Source organism: Protomyctophum bolini, assembly GCF_963924005.1.
Source record: "Protomyctophum bolini genome assembly, chromosome: 9".
In the NCBI taxonomy this organism is placed as follows: domain Eukaryota; kingdom Metazoa; phylum Chordata; class Actinopteri; order Myctophiformes; family Myctophidae; genus Protomyctophum; species Protomyctophum bolini.
Window position 1 is genome coordinate 38,380,340 of NC_137870.1, and position 17,872 is coordinate 38,398,211.

The 17,872-nt window shown below is 44.1% G+C and overlaps 1 protein-coding gene across 4 annotated transcripts in view; it reads right to left on the reverse strand.

Moving 5' to 3' along the window:
• sez6b (seizure related 6 homolog b) overlaps window positions 1-17,872 on the reverse strand; it is a 79,754-nt gene that overhangs the window by 54,413 nt on the left and 7,469 nt on the right. The gene's annotated exons all lie outside the window — the stretch shown is intronic.

The following is a 17,872-nucleotide window of genomic DNA, read 5'->3' on the forward strand; positions in this document are numbered from 1 at the left end:
GGCTCTCTCCACTGATGGTATCAGCCACATCATATCTCAGCTTGGCTGGGAGAAAGGACGATCTGAATTCCCCCTGAGAGAGGCCGCATGCTGAGAGGTGCTGTCACGAAAGCAGCAGGACATACAGTATATGTCATCTATACCATTTGATATCGCCGGTCTGAAATCTAAACAAAATCCAATAGGCCTATACAAAGATGTGGATGAAGATGTGAAGAGAGGTGATTTACGGCAAGAAATATAAGTACCATGCTCCTTGTACCCTCGACCCCAGCTATAATATGAATAGCTGAGACCGACACCGACACATAGTTGTGCCGCAGCCAATGCAGTGGTGCGTCAGGCGGAGTGGCATTGCCTTTGTGTATAACAAGTTATAATGTGCTGTTAATGAACAGGCGGACACAGCGTTGGGATAATGCGGCGGCGAACAAAGGCCATCGCCAAGTAATCACATTATGCCTCGAGGCTCGGGGGATAATATAACACTTGACGGAACATTGGGAGACGTAATCCAATTTGCCCTGGCACCGGTCCAACCTCTGTATAAATGTACCTCACAAATATAATCAGAGAGTCTGGGAGAAAAAAAACCAGGGGGAGGGGTAGGTGGTCATGGGCGGGGGTGTGGGATATCACTCCGTCAACGTTATGGAGCCCAATATACCTCGGGTCTCTGAATCTACGGCTGAATTATATGCAGCTTTGCCGCGTAAATCAGTCGAGTCGTGAGTCATGTATGCGCCGCACGTGAGGCCATAAAGATGTCATCAATATGCACTCATACGTCTGCACTAATCTAGATGTGTGGAAATCGTTTTGCGTTCCCTATGGGTCTTTTTTATAATTTATTATTTATGTGAGCCTTAGCAATTTTAGACAATGGAGGTCTTAAATACATTCTATTCTTCTAAGTTAAATTTAATTTCCGGCTTTTAAAAAGTTTGACATGCCACCACAGAATCGTCGTGACTGGAAATGTCTGTTCTATAAATGTATTTATCCTATTCTATTTTAAGCTAAGCTATTCTATTCTTTTCCATTGTCTTGTAGACAAAACCAGTCTGCACTTCCCCGTTCTAATCCATTCCATCTATTCTTGTCTTTTGTTCTCATGTGTTAACTACACATTCAAACATGCTGTAGAGCCTCATATGCGCTCATAACAAACACAAGGCGTCTCATCTCAAACAGCCCAGCACATCAGAGAATTGAGAACAGAGCATTCTGGTGTGAGTGAAGAGCCTTCGATGACTTCCATTTATTCTCTGAAAGCAACAAATGACAGCTGAATAATTCAAGTGACACGTCCTCATTAAATATAAGCTCTGTCTCTGGGTGGACGTGGGGAGCGAGCACAAAGCAGGGACAGATGGAACCCTGGGATACGGTGTTGACTAATGGATCAAAGTCGCCGTCGACTCGTGTGTGTGAGTTTGTGTGCATGTTTGAGTAAGAATGTGTGTGTGTGTGTGTGTGTGTGTGAGTGCGTGCGTGTCTATATATGAGTGTGCTGTAGGTTTGTGTTTTCAAAATGTGTGATATGACTTCAAGTGTGTGCGTGAGTGTGTGAGTGAGTGAGTGAGTGAATATTTGTTTATTTGTTTACGGTCCCGGCCCTCATAGACACCCGGCCTCTGCACTGAGCAAAAAATCTGTGATTTTCGCACACAACCGAATGAACCCATATTGCAATTTGTTTTTCTACTGTATGTAAGTGAGTCAGTGTGTGTGTGGGTGTGTGTGTGTGTGTGTGTGTGTGTGTGTGTGTGTGTGTGTGTGTGTGTGTGTGTGTGTGCGTGTGCGTGCATGTGAGTGTGTGCGTGTGTGTGTGTGTGTGTGTGTGCGCGTGCATGTGCGTGTGTGTGTGTGTGTGTGTGCTCATGCCGTCTGTTAATTAACAGCAGTAATTAAGAGGGAGGTGAGTAAACGACGGAGTACAGGGAACATCTGTTCCAGGCAGGAGAAGTGGAACACAGTGGGGAGAGAGAGAGAGAGAGAGAGAGAGAGAGAGAGAGAGAGAGAGAGCGGACGGACGGACGGTCAGACACAAAACCATACACACAGTGAGAGAGCGAGAGAAAGTGAGAGAGAGAGAAAGAGAATGGGAAGAGAGTAGGAAGAGAGAGAGAGTGAAAGATCATAGCTGTCCCTTTGAGCCTCCAATATAAGTGAGGACTGCTGAACAGCAGAATGTGTGCCTTCAATAATTACTGTGACTATGTCATCTCAACTCTGAATGACCCTACAGTACAAAGACAAGGCCTTGGAAACATGAAGGCTGCTGCCTACTCAGCTGGCTGATCTTTTTTTGAGCGGCGCCAGCGGCTCCTATGCACAGCTTTGTGTGTATGTACGGAATCGATGACTTTTATTGGCTGATGTTCTCATCATCATGAAAATGCGCAGCTTTGTCTGTCTGTCCGTTTGAGCACGGAATGTCCATTTGAGCACGGATTGTCCGTGACATCGGAGTGTGATGAACGTGGATATTGTATTTCTTCCTGGACTTTATTAAGTGACGGTAAATGGTTTATTTTATTTCCACATGCTCGTTGGCTTTAACATTCTGAAAGCTTTTGGATATGAGAACCAATGAGCTTGGAATTGATGTAGGGTATATTTACAATGATAAAAAAAAATGGCCAGCTTTATCCTGTAAAAAGTAGAAAACAAGAATAATAGAATAATTTTGCAGGATAAAAACCAGTAATTTGATTACTGCAAATGTATTAATGTTCTGTTGGTCCATTAATTCAAGCGATCAATGGTATCACCCCTATAGTAGAAAGACATGGATCTATGGATCAACAGAGGACAGTCTAGTTGCTACAGTACATTGCTACAGAATTTGTGCTGTAGCTATTAGGAGCAGTGCCATTAACCCATTCTGAACGGGAACCCGTTTTGGTGTTGGCATCATGTTATGCTTTAGCTATTGAAAAATAGCAGATCTACAAGCTCATAGCGCGCCACCGAGTGGCGCGCTACGAGCTTGTAGGTCTGCTATTTTTTGAAAAATCGAAGAAAGACTGACATTTTTAGAATCTGATCTCAGGTCAGAATGGGTTCATCAGACCAGTGTGTGTCCAGTGGAAACCTCGTATGAATCTGATCTCAGGTCAGAATGGGTTAATACAGCACTCAGGGAGCCGTTAGGGGTTAAGTGTCTCGCTCAGGGACACTTGGACACACTTAAGGTCCTTTCAGATGGGGAGCGAGAGACACAGGCGTTGGATCAGCGACAGGTCTGCTCATGAGGGGCGTGGGTCGCGTGGCATAAAATAAGCTCACCACAATCCAGGTCTATAGTCAGCCGCGGGCGTGTGCACGAAAGGAGCATGTGCGAGCGACAGTTTCATGGCACCGTGCCCGTGAATATACCTCTCAACTTCTTTGCGCGTCCACAATAAGCGCACGCCTCTCATTGAAAATGTATTACTAGGCAGGTTAGGCCTTTAAACTGTGTGGACCGGCGGGACCAACCAGTAAACCTTTTGATTCTCAGAAGGCCTATAGTCTCTATAGTACGACTCTCTGCTAACAGCTACACTACTACACTCAATTCAATGTCGTATGCCACAAAATAGTTTCAGATGGGGGTCCATAGCTAAATACAATTTGGGGGAGCTTGATATGGTATAGTTTGAGAACCACTGTTAATAGAACATTCTCAAATGCGTTTACAGTATAGGCCTACATGTTCACAGTGTTTCTAATGTTCACGTCATGGTTAATCCTCCTGCTCTTTGCATGAAACTGTATGAAACTCGCCTACACATTGACGGAGCAGCCTCAACGACAACAATCCAGACTTAGTTGAAACATTCTGTGCTCTTTCAGAAGAAATTCTGAAGACATCCGCAGCACGCGCGCACATTGTCTGACCTTGAATCACCCTTCACTGTGTGTTGCACAAAAGCCAAGACTGATTGCACAGAACAAGACAAGCCAGAGATTAGTCTGTCTGTTTGAAAGAAAATTGAACACTGTGTTTTTTACGGAACAGACAGCCTTTTTTTCCCCTCCCTATTCATGTTACTTCCCTTTTTTGCTCTGTGACGAGGACACCTGGCTAATCATTGTTTCAGGGGACAGTGTCGGTGTGAATGCAGATGTCGTCTGAACGCAGGACGGGCCTGTCGGAGGTCAAGAGACAAGAGCATGTAAAGTCTGTCTTCAGACAGATGAGATTATAGCGTCGAGCATAGAATATAAAATAGGTTGTGCAGGCCAGGGGAGGAAACATGAAAGCAAAGTTGCAGCAAAAGAGATGAGCAAAAAGTTTGAACACGGTAAAAGAATAACAGCACACTAGCTCTCGCTTAAATGCGGGGCAGCGGGTTTATTAAAGATAACGAAAACCTTGTGATCATCTAAGATAAGGAGATTATATCAATATGCAGGGGATAATGACTGGGAGCAATTAAAAACAATTACAACCTCTGTCAACATCTGATTTATTTAACCTCGTCTACGAAGAATTTAACAGAAGTAAGACGCGCGAATGTGGGAAGCGAATTGCAACAACAATTAGAAAAAGAATTAAATTTACTACTGTGTGTGTGTGTGTGTGTGTGTGTGTGTGTGTGTGTGTGTGTGTGTGTGTGTGTGCGCGCGCGCGCAAGCGTGTCTGCTCAGCTCAGACACAAAGGACACAGTTATACACATATACCCATTACCTACATCGAACCAAAAAAAATAAATACAAAAATAATATACAAATATGGACACATTCAGTTTGGTGCTTGAAAGTCTACATGGGTTAACAACTCCCCAGAGAAAATAAAATAAAATAAGATATGCATATACAAAACACAGTCACATCCATCAAAGTTAGTGGTAGTGCTTCTGTCCAGGAACCCTATATGGTAGCTAACTGAGGGCCAATAAATCGTAAATATTGGTCCCATATTTTATAGAAGGCATCTGTTGTGGAGTGTAGCAGGCAGGTTAGGAATTCCAACGGCATGCACTGACAATCTTTTTTTGTTGGTGGTTTCTCATTAATCCAAGACAACAGAATAGTTTTCCTAGCAACATAAATAAAGAGATTAAACAGACGTGAATGGAACTTGTTAACAATCTTGTCATGAGGCAGCCCAAGAATCAAACACATAGGGTCGGCTTCAAACTCCATATTGAAGATCTCATTCAACTGCTGCACGATACCCAACCAGTATCGTTTAATCTTATGACATGACCATATACAGTGAATATAATTTCCCTCTTCAGTTTTACCCTCAAGACAGAGAGGAGATAGAGTAGGATTCATTTTATGGCGAAGGCTTGGTGAGAAGTCTAACTCATGTTGATTAGGTGATGTAATGGTGATGTAAAACAAACGGTGCCAACACAAACATTAAATGCCATTAACAATAAAGAGACAATATGACGTAACTTTCCCTTCATTGTCAATGGCATTTTTAAAACAAACATTGAACTAAAAACAAACATTAAACCTGTATATAGGAGGGGCTAGCGCCCCTCAAAAATGTACTAATTATTAATATTATTTGTTGTGGTATAGTAGTAGTAATATTGCATTGCATTGCAGCCTTCCAATAAGCCTTGTCATTATTCAGCCTCATCCTGGCCTTATCCACTTACCACTAGTTGGCAGCAGCTAATAATCACTGCAGGTACTCGACATGTTGAACTGTGTTGTTTGTTTGTACAGTAATTGTTCCCAATTCCCGGTGTGTGCACTCACTGCACTAGCAGCGCTGAGAGTTGCGATTGCATCATTGTATAGCCTATGCTGCCTCCCAGTTATATTACAGTAATTTCAAGACAAAGTAAAATTATTGTTTAATCAAGCTGCTTTTGTGTATTTCTCTACTTGGCTGTGCTGTATGCTGTTCATGCTTTGAAGTCCAATAATACACACTTTAAAAAAATAAATAATAATGATTATTAAAATTATGACGTCATGAATGTGGCGCTCCGATCCTTAAAATCCTGAAAATACTCAACTTCTTAAGTGACGACACATCCACACACTTTACGGATTTGCACTTATCTCATTTTAACATTCCCCTCGCCTATTGCCATTTTCATCATCGCCTCAATCCCTGCACGCCTGTCAGAAAATTGGTTTTATGCAACACGCCTGAATGAGGGAGAGAAATTGCAATGGAGGAAGAAAAAAAATAGAAGGGAACGATGAGCAAGTACGTTGGAAGATGTAAATGAGAAATATACCTAGGTTGCAGTGCAGTGCAGTGTATACTGTATATGTACAGGTATAAAATGTGTGGGCATGGCAACTACCGGTACTGTATGAATTGACTGTGTTTTAAATTATGCTGAAAGTAATAAATTGCATGGAGGAAAATAAAGAAATAAAAATATGTTTTCTTCCCTTGGGGATCTGTGTGCAGAAATCCCATTCTGTTAAAGCAATAATATGAGAGAAAAGTGAGAAACATTGAGATGGCGAGATAACACTGAGATGTCTGTTCAAGGATTTCCACCAGCCTGCGGATGGTAGAGATAATGATAACACATTCATTGCCACAAATCAAATTCAAAGAAAGCGCGAGTACTGATAATTGTCTTTCCAAATGACTATCTCTGTCTCTGGTGGCGGATTCAATGTGATCTTAAGATGGAGTTGAGGAATGGGAGGCAGAGGCACCTTTCTCATCTTCAGCGTTTGAGCTAAAGCAAAACTGTTTCAGAAGAACAAGAGAGAAAGTGGAGGGGATTCGAAGATTAGAAGCTCCTCGTTCTGAATGCTGCGAGTTAGCCGGCGCCAAATTGAAATTGTATAGCATATTTATCAGCGTGCTCACATAAACACACGTCAGTCTTCTACTCCACTCAATATATTATTCTAGGGAGTCTGATGGGGAGAGGGTGCAGGAATGATTCAGTTGACGATGACGTACAGTACATGAGTCTTGAGCCAGATTCAAACTTCTGAGGCACGGTTCAACCAGGTTTACCTGCAGGTTCAAACGCCTCTATTGATAACGGTGAGTGTAAAAGATCACACAAATTCATAAAAGTATACTGTGCCTCATATCATTAGCTAAAATCAGCACAGTTCCCAAATTATTCTCTGGTCTAAATGTGCATTCGAGTGAAAGTTAATCCGCGGCTCCGCCTTGAGGCACCAAAGTGTCCTTGAGCAAGACACTGAACCCCTATAACTGCTCCAGATGAGCAAGTTGATACCTTGCATGTTTTCCTCTGCTGTTGGTGAGCGAAAGGGTGAATTGAATGCACGTTGAAAAGGGCTTTGAATTGATAAAGGGGCTATATGCACCATTTACATAGACTTCCATTGTGATCAGAGAATGTGCACACCAATAACAGACGATCTACAAGATCACAATGTGTTGCAGCATAACACTTTGTGTACTTATGTATCTGCTATTTTTGGTGCATGACACGATGCGCAACTGAGTATAAATCAGCACGATACCAATACGTTTTCTGCTGCGGAGCGCTGAATCTGTCTTGAGAGATTTAGTACGATACTGTACCTACACGTGCATCAATTGATGCACGATGGCCACCAGGGCGGCCCCAACACATCCGTGTTCTTGCTGGCAATTCAGCGAAGCGAAGAAAGCACAAAGATCATTTGGTCGTCACTGTCGTCATACAAACGTAGAGACTCAGTACTAAGTATAGGAGGTATAGTAGGGCTGCCATACCGTTACCTCTCGTCTCGTCAATGACACGAGACCAGCAAGCTGGATTCAGACTGCACTGCAGCCTTAGCACCAAACCACATGGCACAACACCACACGTTTCCATTAAAATAAAGTACCCCCTTGCAGTACCCCCCTCGCCTCCCCCTTGTAATGTATGGAGTGGAGGTCATTGCTTCTTGACCATCAATGTAATGTAGATGAGTGCAGGAGAGGAGTACTCCAGCTATTGCGGCGAGAACCAAATGGACCCTTATAACTGTGATTATATAAGTGATTATAATATACCAGGTATAGGGCCGGGTCTTAATTTTCAGGGCCTGTTGAGAACTCTAGTTTTCGCCGGTTGCGCTGGGGCTGGGCCTGTCTAGAGTTTGAATGGACAGGTATCAGTCAAAAGGGAGACATCGAAGAGGAAGAACGGGTGGGGGAGGATCAACATATGGAATGTCAGAACAGCTGGGTCAGCTCCATATATGGAGATCTAAGGGTTTGAGGTCAGATGTAGAGTTGCTGGCCAATATTGATGAAATCAGGGATCTCCATATAATGGGCTTAATATTGATTACATCAGGGATCTCCATCCCTGATGATGTCACGTTATGTCACGTGGGGTGACAGACGGACTGACGGGACCTGCGGTCGCAATAATACACAAAAATAGAGTGAGATGATACAATATAATTTATTTATTAAAATGCATTACAACTATGATCCCCATGGTCTAAATTAAAAGTCAGTGAGTGATCAGTCATTATGAAGTGTTTGGCCCCGCTTAGCCTATAGCTCAGACCCACCCTGGAGTGGGTACTTTTTAGGCACTCATTTAGTACCACTTTGACACCATGAATTCCTTGTAGTGGAAACGGCGGTACAAGTAGGCGGTGTGGAGTGGAGCGGTGTTATAGGCCATGGCAGTGGAGATCGGGTTTAATTGATCGAACAACTCCTGGTAGTAAAGGAGCCTGAGGGCAGCTTTATTAACATCACACTATCGATTCAGTCAGAATTTCTGTTTGTCGACTCCACTATACTTTCATTTCCTCTGTTTCTCCCTCTCTCTTCCCGTTTAGTATTCCGTTTCTTACCTCACATTATTGCGCAGCCCCATTACTCATTCTGTCACCGACATTGCTATGGGCACGACTCTTCACTCTCTCTAATGTCTAGTGTTTGATACATGTGGGACCTATGTTGCTAATGTTCCTAATGGGGACAGAGGTAGAGTGACCTATGTCCTGTGTGGGGGCTAATGGGGGCAGAGGTATAGAGGCAGAGAGAATTAAGAGGGGACTGACAATGTCAAGTAAATACATTGAAATAAAGAAAGAATGTGTATAGGTGAAAGAATGAAATCAATCCGGGAAGCCATCTGCAAAACAAAGGGAAAAAACAGCAATGACGTGAGCGTGAATGCCTCCACTAAACTGTTGTTGAGTTTGTAGTGGAAATGCTATGTCTGTATGAGTCCCATGATTAGCAGACACTACTACTAGACAGTATATTTTTGGAGTAAACGTTCAGGGTACGATTGGTGATTGTGTGTCTGTTATTCCAAACATTCTGGGAGGAAGGGATGGAGTTCAGCTTTTACTGAAGGGCAATGAGACCCTTAAGGGACAGAAAGATAGATGGGGGGTGTGGGGGGACGACGACGACGACGACATTACTTGATCATGGCTTGCTTATGCTCTGCCACCTGTAACTTGCACAGAATAAAGGCTATATTGAAGATCCACAGCCGCCTGGCTTCTGATCATTGTATAGAATTCATGCCATTAGATCTACTATCTTCGAGTTGTGTGTGTGTGTGTGTGTGTGTGTGTGTGTGTGTGTGTGTGTGTGTGTGTGTGTGTGTGTGTGTGTGTGTGTGTGTGTGTGTGCGTGCAGTGTGCACCACTGAATTGTGCTGTGAACTAGTGCATGTGTCTGTGTGTATGCTTGAAGGACTAAGTTGTGCAATACAAATGTATGCTTTCTTCTTCCAAAGAATTGTTTCATGTGTTTGGAATGGATATATTCATATTGCCGTTATTTGTTCCCTATGTGCACAGTATCACTCCCCACCGGCACCGCCGTGTGGAAGGCATATACATACATCTTCCCACAGATACTCTAACATGTGTATCTGCGTGCCAACATTCACACTCGCAAACACACACTAATTCATTCACTCCTCACTAAATAATTCACACAAAATGACTCACACGTATTGAAAAAGCCAACTGCAAAATATCCAGTTGGCTTTATTGCGTTTTATCCTTTTTGCTGGGCTAATGTTTACGTCGACACTGTCGGGAGGATACCACTTAACTCCCCTTTTGTGGTTTTTGATATTTATTTTCATAAATCAAAGCTATCCAACACCCTTCATGTCTGTGTGTTGTTTAGAAAATATTGAACCAATGTAAAGTATCAAAAACAGCTTAGGAAAGAACCTCTCAACTCCACTGCATCCTCAAGCTGTCTGTAAAAGCAACTAACTCCATCCCTGGGCCACATTGAATGTCTTAACCAGACAAGATACACAAAGCTACTGCAGGTGCTCTTGGCGGCCAGCAAAAAGTCAATAACAAGAAGATGGCTAACCCCCATCACACCCACAATGGACGATTGGCACGGAATAGTGGTCAGCACACACAACAAAACCAAAAAGTCCTGCATATTATTGATGAATGAAGGAGAAAACCCTCATATCTCCACTTGAGCTTGAAGTGGCGATAATGTAATGACACATTATGACAAGTAACTGACAATATACAAAGTAAGAATATCAACTATCTTTTTTCAATTTCCTGAAAAATGAACATTTTGGAAGAACATTTCTTCCCGACAGCAGATATGTTACATTGTCAATAAAGATGACAAAATCAAATGTGTGTGACTGTGTGTGTGTGTGCAGTGTGCACACGCGAGTGCACATCTGAATCATGCCATGAAAGAGAGTGTGTACGAGTGTGTGCTGTCAGTTCTGAATTGTCCTTGTGCGTGTGTGCGTTCGTGCGTGCGTGCGTGCGTATGTATGTCTTTATTTCTGCATAGGCTATCTGAACCTTGCATATGCCTGTGTACAGTACGTGCACCTGAGTGTATATGTGAGTGCACGTTCATACATGCGTGCGTTTGTGTGTATATGTCTTGGAGAAGGGTAAATCAAAGGCTGATGTGCAGGGCTGCATAAAGCTGATAGCTGACCCATCAAGCAAAGCTCACCTGAACCAGACACACACACACACACACACACACACACACACACACACACACACACACACACAAGAGAGGATTTCAGAAGTGCAGTGCTGCACTCAACTGCACAGCAACAAAAAAAAATGCCTCAGCCACAAACGCACACCTCAAATCCTCAGCCTATATGCTACAAAAGACGGAGCCGAGAGTCAGAGAGGCCAGTGATGACGGAGAGGAGCCAACTTATATTCCTCGCTCTTCACTCTCCCACCAGTCAGTCAGACACTCTATAGCTCTGCCCTCGCCTTGCCTGGCGTCAGCCATAATGGTGAAATGAATTGGCCCGGCGTGGCCTTGACTTTTCTGAAACACTCTCCAGAGGACTTCTGTCCGTCTATCTGAAGAGACAAGACAGATGGATGTGGAAGGTGGGAAGGCAGCCAGCTAATATACGACACAGACTCGCTATAGTCCATCATTCGAACCATAAATTATTATCAGATCAACTTTCATAACTGTAAACTAAACTCAACTGAACTAAACAAGAGGAGAGGAGAATAGTAGACTATACACTAAACTCTAACCAAAGCAAAGTAAAGTATAAAATAAATTAAAGGTACACTAAACTGATGATGATGATGATGTTGACGATACGTACTGTATGTGAAAAAATGTGTTCTGTAGCATTTACAAACAGAAAAAGCATTACAGTGAGAAAACAGCTGTAGAACAACCGCAATCAGTCTGTTTTTTTATTTCTCACAACATTGCCCAGGTGCGCCGTGGCAGCAGCAATTACAGCGAGACGGCAGAGCAGTGACTCCCCAGCCGACATATTAAGTGCATCTCTGTGTTCTCCCCTGGCGTGTGTTAACAGAGGCTCCCGTGTGGAATCCTCTAATTGAACTCTTCCGAGGTCTTCATGGTTGTTGTGATGGCTAAAGTGCAGTCAAACAGCCAATGGAGGAGAAAAACAGGGCCAGGAAGGAAAACACAACAACACTTTGCCTTGGCAACGACGAACCTCCTGCCCTCTCACATGCAGTTTGGTTCTTACTGTATGTGGTTCATATTTAATATTTATCCCTTCATAAACTCCCCAATGCGGGGAAGCACTGAAAAGCAGCATATCATATTCCAGGCAGGGGAGTGCAGAATGGTCAAAAGATTATTTCCTGCATGGCCCAAGGAGGAAAGGATGATGAAGGAGACGGAGATGGACTGAGAGAGATAGAGATGGGAGAGGAGAGAGGGTGGGGGTACAGTACGAGATGCAAAGAGTGTATACGTGACAATGCGTGCGTGTCGTGAGTGCGTATACATGAGCGCGCGTTAAAAATCACACCCGTACGGGGCACGGTGGCACAGTTGGTAGTGATGTCGCCTCACAGCTAGAAGGTCCTGGGTTCTATTCCCGCTCGGGACGCTGTGGGTGCTGGCGGCGTGTTTCCTCCTCCGCGGCATCAGTGCCCATATACCCGAAGGCGGGGTTGGCGAAAGGGCCTTTCTGTGTGGAGTTTGCATGTTCTCCCCGTGTCCCCTAGGGTAGGTACCCTCACAAAAAACATGCAGTAATCCTGGTCACTAAAACAAAAAATCACACCCGTGTGAAGTGAGGGGCGCTCTAATCATCGTACATCATCAAGAATGGTGGTCCCTTATTGGCCAAGTGTTCCCACCGACATACATATGCCGATTTGCTCAGACACATATGACGTAAATTCACCATCCATTGTCAATGGCATTTAATGTTTGTGTTCAGACACAGTTTCCGTTGGGCAAGAAACAAAGACAAGACAATGAGAACGATGTGGATTATACACGAGTTGGAGGTGAGGACATCAAAGAAAAAGCATCTCATTGGCCACCCAAACCACAGCATGACCAAACAAACACGTGTAAAATCCCTGGCTGGATGTGGGTGCTGTGTGTACAGTGTGTACTGTATAGTGTACTGGGCCCTTTCACACCACAGCATCTGAACTGACTGATAGCCCTGACTGCGCCATTGGGTACACAATATGCAGTGTACTGTATGGCTTGATCATGGACAGAATCAGGTGTTTATTCATGCAGTGAAAAGCTTAAACCCCCTTATGGCCACCCTAATTAACAGTGGAGATTGTGCCTTCTACCTGCACTATTCATATTTTGAATTCATCATTTTAATGACAATAGAAAAATCTGTGATATACACACTATATCTCATTTTCACGGGGCAAGAATATAGTATCAGACACTCAGTCTAGGATTTCGGCCGGTTTTAGACAGAGGACATTGGCCTTTAGCCAAACATGCTAAAAGTTGCTACATCATTTAAAAACAAAGCCCCCGATTAAGAAATAAGACAATTACGTCAATTACGTGAAGGGTGGGGGATTTTTTTGATTCATTACGTCAATAGCATCAAGGGCAATAAGGGTTATTAAGGGAGAGAGACAGACACAGACAACACAACTGACCAGTGATTTGGAGACAGACAGACAGACAGACAGACAGACAGACAGACAGACAGACAGACAGACAGACAGACAGACAGACAGACAGACAGACAGACAGACAGACAGACAGACAGACAGACAGACAGACAGACAGACAGACAGACAGACAGACAGACAGACAGACAGACAGACAGACAGACAGACAGACAGACAGACAGACAGACAGACAGACAGACAGACAGACAGACAGACAGACAGACAGACAGACAGACAGACAGACAGACAGACAGACAGACAGACAGACAGACAGACAGACAGACAGACAGACAGACAGACAGACAGACAGACAGACAGACAGACAGACAGACAGACAGACAGACAGACAGACAGACAGACAGACAGACAGACAGACAGACAGACAGACAGACAGACAGACAGACAGACAGACAGACAGACAGACAGACAGACAGACAGACAGACAGACAGACAGACAGACAGACAGACAGACAGACAGACAGACAGACAGACAGACAGACAGACAGACAGACAGACAGACAGACAGACAGACAGACAGACAGACAGACAGACAGACAGACAGACAGACAGACAGACAGACAGACAGACAGACAGACAGACAGACAGACAGACAGACAGACAGACAGACAGACAGACAGACAGACAGACAGACAGACAGACAGACAGACAGACAGACAGACAGACAGACAGACAGACAGACAGACAGACAGACAGACAGACAGACAGAACAGGCAGCCATGTACTGAACATGGCTGCAGGAGCTGTTTGACTTTTCTGTTGAGTGAGCCTTAGTGTAAACATCAGAGTCACAAGAGAGAAACAGAGGCTTATTTTTCCGGATGCGAGCGAAGATAGGACCGGATCGGCTTGGATATCAGTCTGGTCTGCGCACCACAAGACTTTTAATATTACACTCTCTACGGGTTATAAAGCGATTCAGCCAATGTTTGTCTGCCATGCACACACACACACACATTCACATGAGCGCTGCATGCACTCACACACATTTTAGTTATACCGTGCTTTCAAATGACCTTGAAGTATACTTTGACAGGAAACAGGCGCGGCGTGTAAAACCAAAACGGAGGCCAGGTGAAAGCGTGGATCCTGCACTCGGCTTTAAAGGGACACTTCACCCTTTTTGCAAAAGAATATATGTTAATGACGTTTAGAAGCTTTAGATCACTTTCCTGGGAGTATTTATGTGTGTAATATGTGGTTTTAGATATTTTAGATTGTAGCAGTGAGCCTGTTTTCTCTGATGTCATGGACACTGGGCTCACTTCCTTCCTGGACTACAGTTCCCATAATTCTTTGGTGCACTGCTCCTCCTTGTGTCTTACTGAGACAATGTAGTCCAGGAAGGAAGTGAGACCAGTGTCCATGACATCAGAGACAACAGGCTCACTGCTACAATCTAAAATATCTAAAACCACATATTACACACAAAAAGACCCCCAGGAAAGTGATCTAAAGCTTCTAAACGTCATTAACATATATTTTTTTGCAAAAAGGGTGAAGTGTCCCTTTAAGGGTTTGCATGTTTGTGGTTGTGGGGTGAGTGTGTGTGTGTGTGTGTGTGTGTGTGTGTGTGTGTGTGTGTGTGTGTGGGGGGGGGGGGGGGGGGGGGGCATACAATATCCTTTCCAGCAGCCAATGACATCCCTGCACCAAGATCTCGCTATCTAATCAACCTCTCCCCCGTTCTAATCCTCAGGTACAATCTATATTGCTTCCAATTTCCTGCGGTCGGGAAGGCAATCAACAAGGGGCACGCAGGCAGGACATTTTAATGGTTACTTTGGAGGAGAATATGGGGCTGTGGGACCACAGGGGCTCATTATGAGACTCTCTTATTACATCCATGATTACTTTGACTGATTTGAACTTTTGAAGTGTATATAGGCTATGATGACAAAGGGACATGGATGGATAAGCCTGCTTTAATCATGCGTTTTGCCTGCGGATTAATTAAAACGACCATCCTCAAATATAAATATAAACAGTGACAGAAATGGAAAGACAATGTTTACAAAAGGTGGTCATCGGTATTGTTTATGGCTACTGCTGCAAAATCATATCACGACGGGGCACACTGGTGGGCATGAGCCAGATGAGCCTATAGAACCATATAAATAAGGCCATTGAACGATGGATGTATAATCATTTCTTTTTGGAGTTTATTTTGTGTGTGTGTGTGTGTGTGTGCGTGCGTGCGTATTTCTTTGCTCTGTTTGTATTATGATGAACTTTTGTGTATGTGTTATCTGTGGGGTTGCATGTTATAAAAAACAACTTGAAAATCTCTTCTCATTGCGGCCCCTCTCTTCTCTCCCTCCCCTCCAGTCTCTATGCAAATACAGGTGAAATGCTGAAAAACAATATTAAAACACGACGACCAGTGATTTTTGCTCTCCTCAAGTAGCTCCTCCATATAACACCACTGTGTTTCGACCAGTGCTCATTAATGCAGAAAATGTACAATATAAAAAGGATTTGACAAGCTCAAGTTGAATCGTTATACAGCCCTGTGCGCTTTGTAGAATTGCATTACCTGGTATATATATTACAGTAGCTGCTACTATACCAGCACAGGGAAGAAAAACAAACATGGGGTAAAAAAATGTCACTAAAGATCCTTCAGTATGTCCGCCGCATGAAATCATTTTCCTTTCCAACAGCCAGCATGCTCCGCTGTATCAAATACAATACGCCCCGCACTGTAACACCTATAGGTGATGCTATAGCTGATTATACAGTATGCTTGCTGAGCGTCCAGTTTCGTCAAAGTGCTACTGTGCAATTAACCCATTCTGACCTGAGATCAGATTCACACGAGGTTTCCGCCGGACACACACTGGTCTGATGAACCCATTCTGACCTGAGATCAGATTCTAAAAATGTCAGTCGTTCTTCGATTTTTCAAAAAATAGCAGACCTACAAGCTCGTAGCGCGCCACTCGGTGGCGCGCTATGAGCTTGTAGATCTGCTATTTTTCAATAGCTAAAGCATAACATGATGCTAACACCAAAACGGGTCCCCGGTCAGAATGGGTTAACTCTTTGAAGGAGACTCACTCGAGTCAGCGCCACCACACAACCCCCAACCCGCCGCCCTTGACACTACACAAAGTAATGAATGAGCCAAAGGGTGAAGACATGCATGTTTATGGTAATGGCCCTCATACATAATGTAGCCTACCAATCGCAGGCAGCCTCGGTTGAATTAATTATGCCCTGTTTCGGCGGAGTAACCTGCCTTGGCGCATCAGTCGCGTCTTGTTTTCCCGCCTCATTTAAAATGCATGGATTTATTAGTCTCCGTGACAAAAAGTTACATTTATGAACCTAGACACACAAACGTGGATCGGTACGTTAAACGCCGTAGCGTGCTAGCATCCACCCGGATATCTTTTACGAGCGAAGTGAAGCTGTAACGTGTGAGACCTTGAGATGTTGCATTGTGCAAAATGCCTAGAAGCAATTGGGCGATGCACTCTCACAGGAAATGAATGCTACCTATTCCTCTCGCAAGACTGTCACAGTGGTGACAAATGCCCTGTAATCAATCTCTGCCATCTATCCCAGACAGAGACTGAAGATAGAACTGTGCTTTATTGAACTGAGGTGGAGTCTGGCTCAGCTGCATGCAGTTGAGTATTATTGATTGATCAGTCGATATCCCGGCACTATCCGCGGCATTAGAGCGCTCCGTAAAGATCCTGTCCCACTGGGTCCTGTGCTGACTGGTGTTTAACCCATTCTGACCTGAGATCAGATTCATACGAGGTTTCCACTGGACACACACTGGTCTGATGGACCCATTCTGACCTGAGATCAGATTTTAAAAAATGTCAGTCGTTCTTCGATTTTTCAAAAATAGCAGACCTACAAGCTCGTAGCGCGCCACTCGGTGGCGCGCTATGAGCTTGTAGATCTGCTATTTTTCAATAGCTAAAGCATAACATGATGCCAACACCAAAATGGGTGCCCGGTCAGAATGGGTTAAACCGGCCTCTGCCTGCTCTCAGAGAGACTGCTTTGGGGAGATTACTGATTAGCCTCGGCTCTCATCTCTGCTAGGTTCGGCTGGGGATTTCATCCGTTGGTTATTATGTGCTGCATGGCGAGCTGCACTGGGAACCCCACTCATTAAAACGTATAGGCCAGAACGCGGCCAGAGTCACCCCAATCCACAAGCTTCTCAGCTTTAGACCAATATCAATGCACACTATTGATTTTGGCTTCTGTGCCCTGTTGTATCGCACGGAGATCACTGTAGAGTGTTTCCAGTCTAATCAAAAGGAGACTCTCGCTGTCCAAATGCTTGGTTTAGTGCCTGGTGAAAGGCGGCTGGTTCCAGCTCACACAGACTATGTGGATCTGGGATGGTGTTTGTCTCTTGTAACAAGATGGGGAGTCTGGCTGAGTCTTGTCTGTCCCCTACGGCCGACTCTGTCTCCGCTCTAATATTTATATCCAAGGTGACAGTTTCTAAAGAAATATGGGATAAAGGGAGGTCTAGAGCTGTGGTTCATAGAGTAG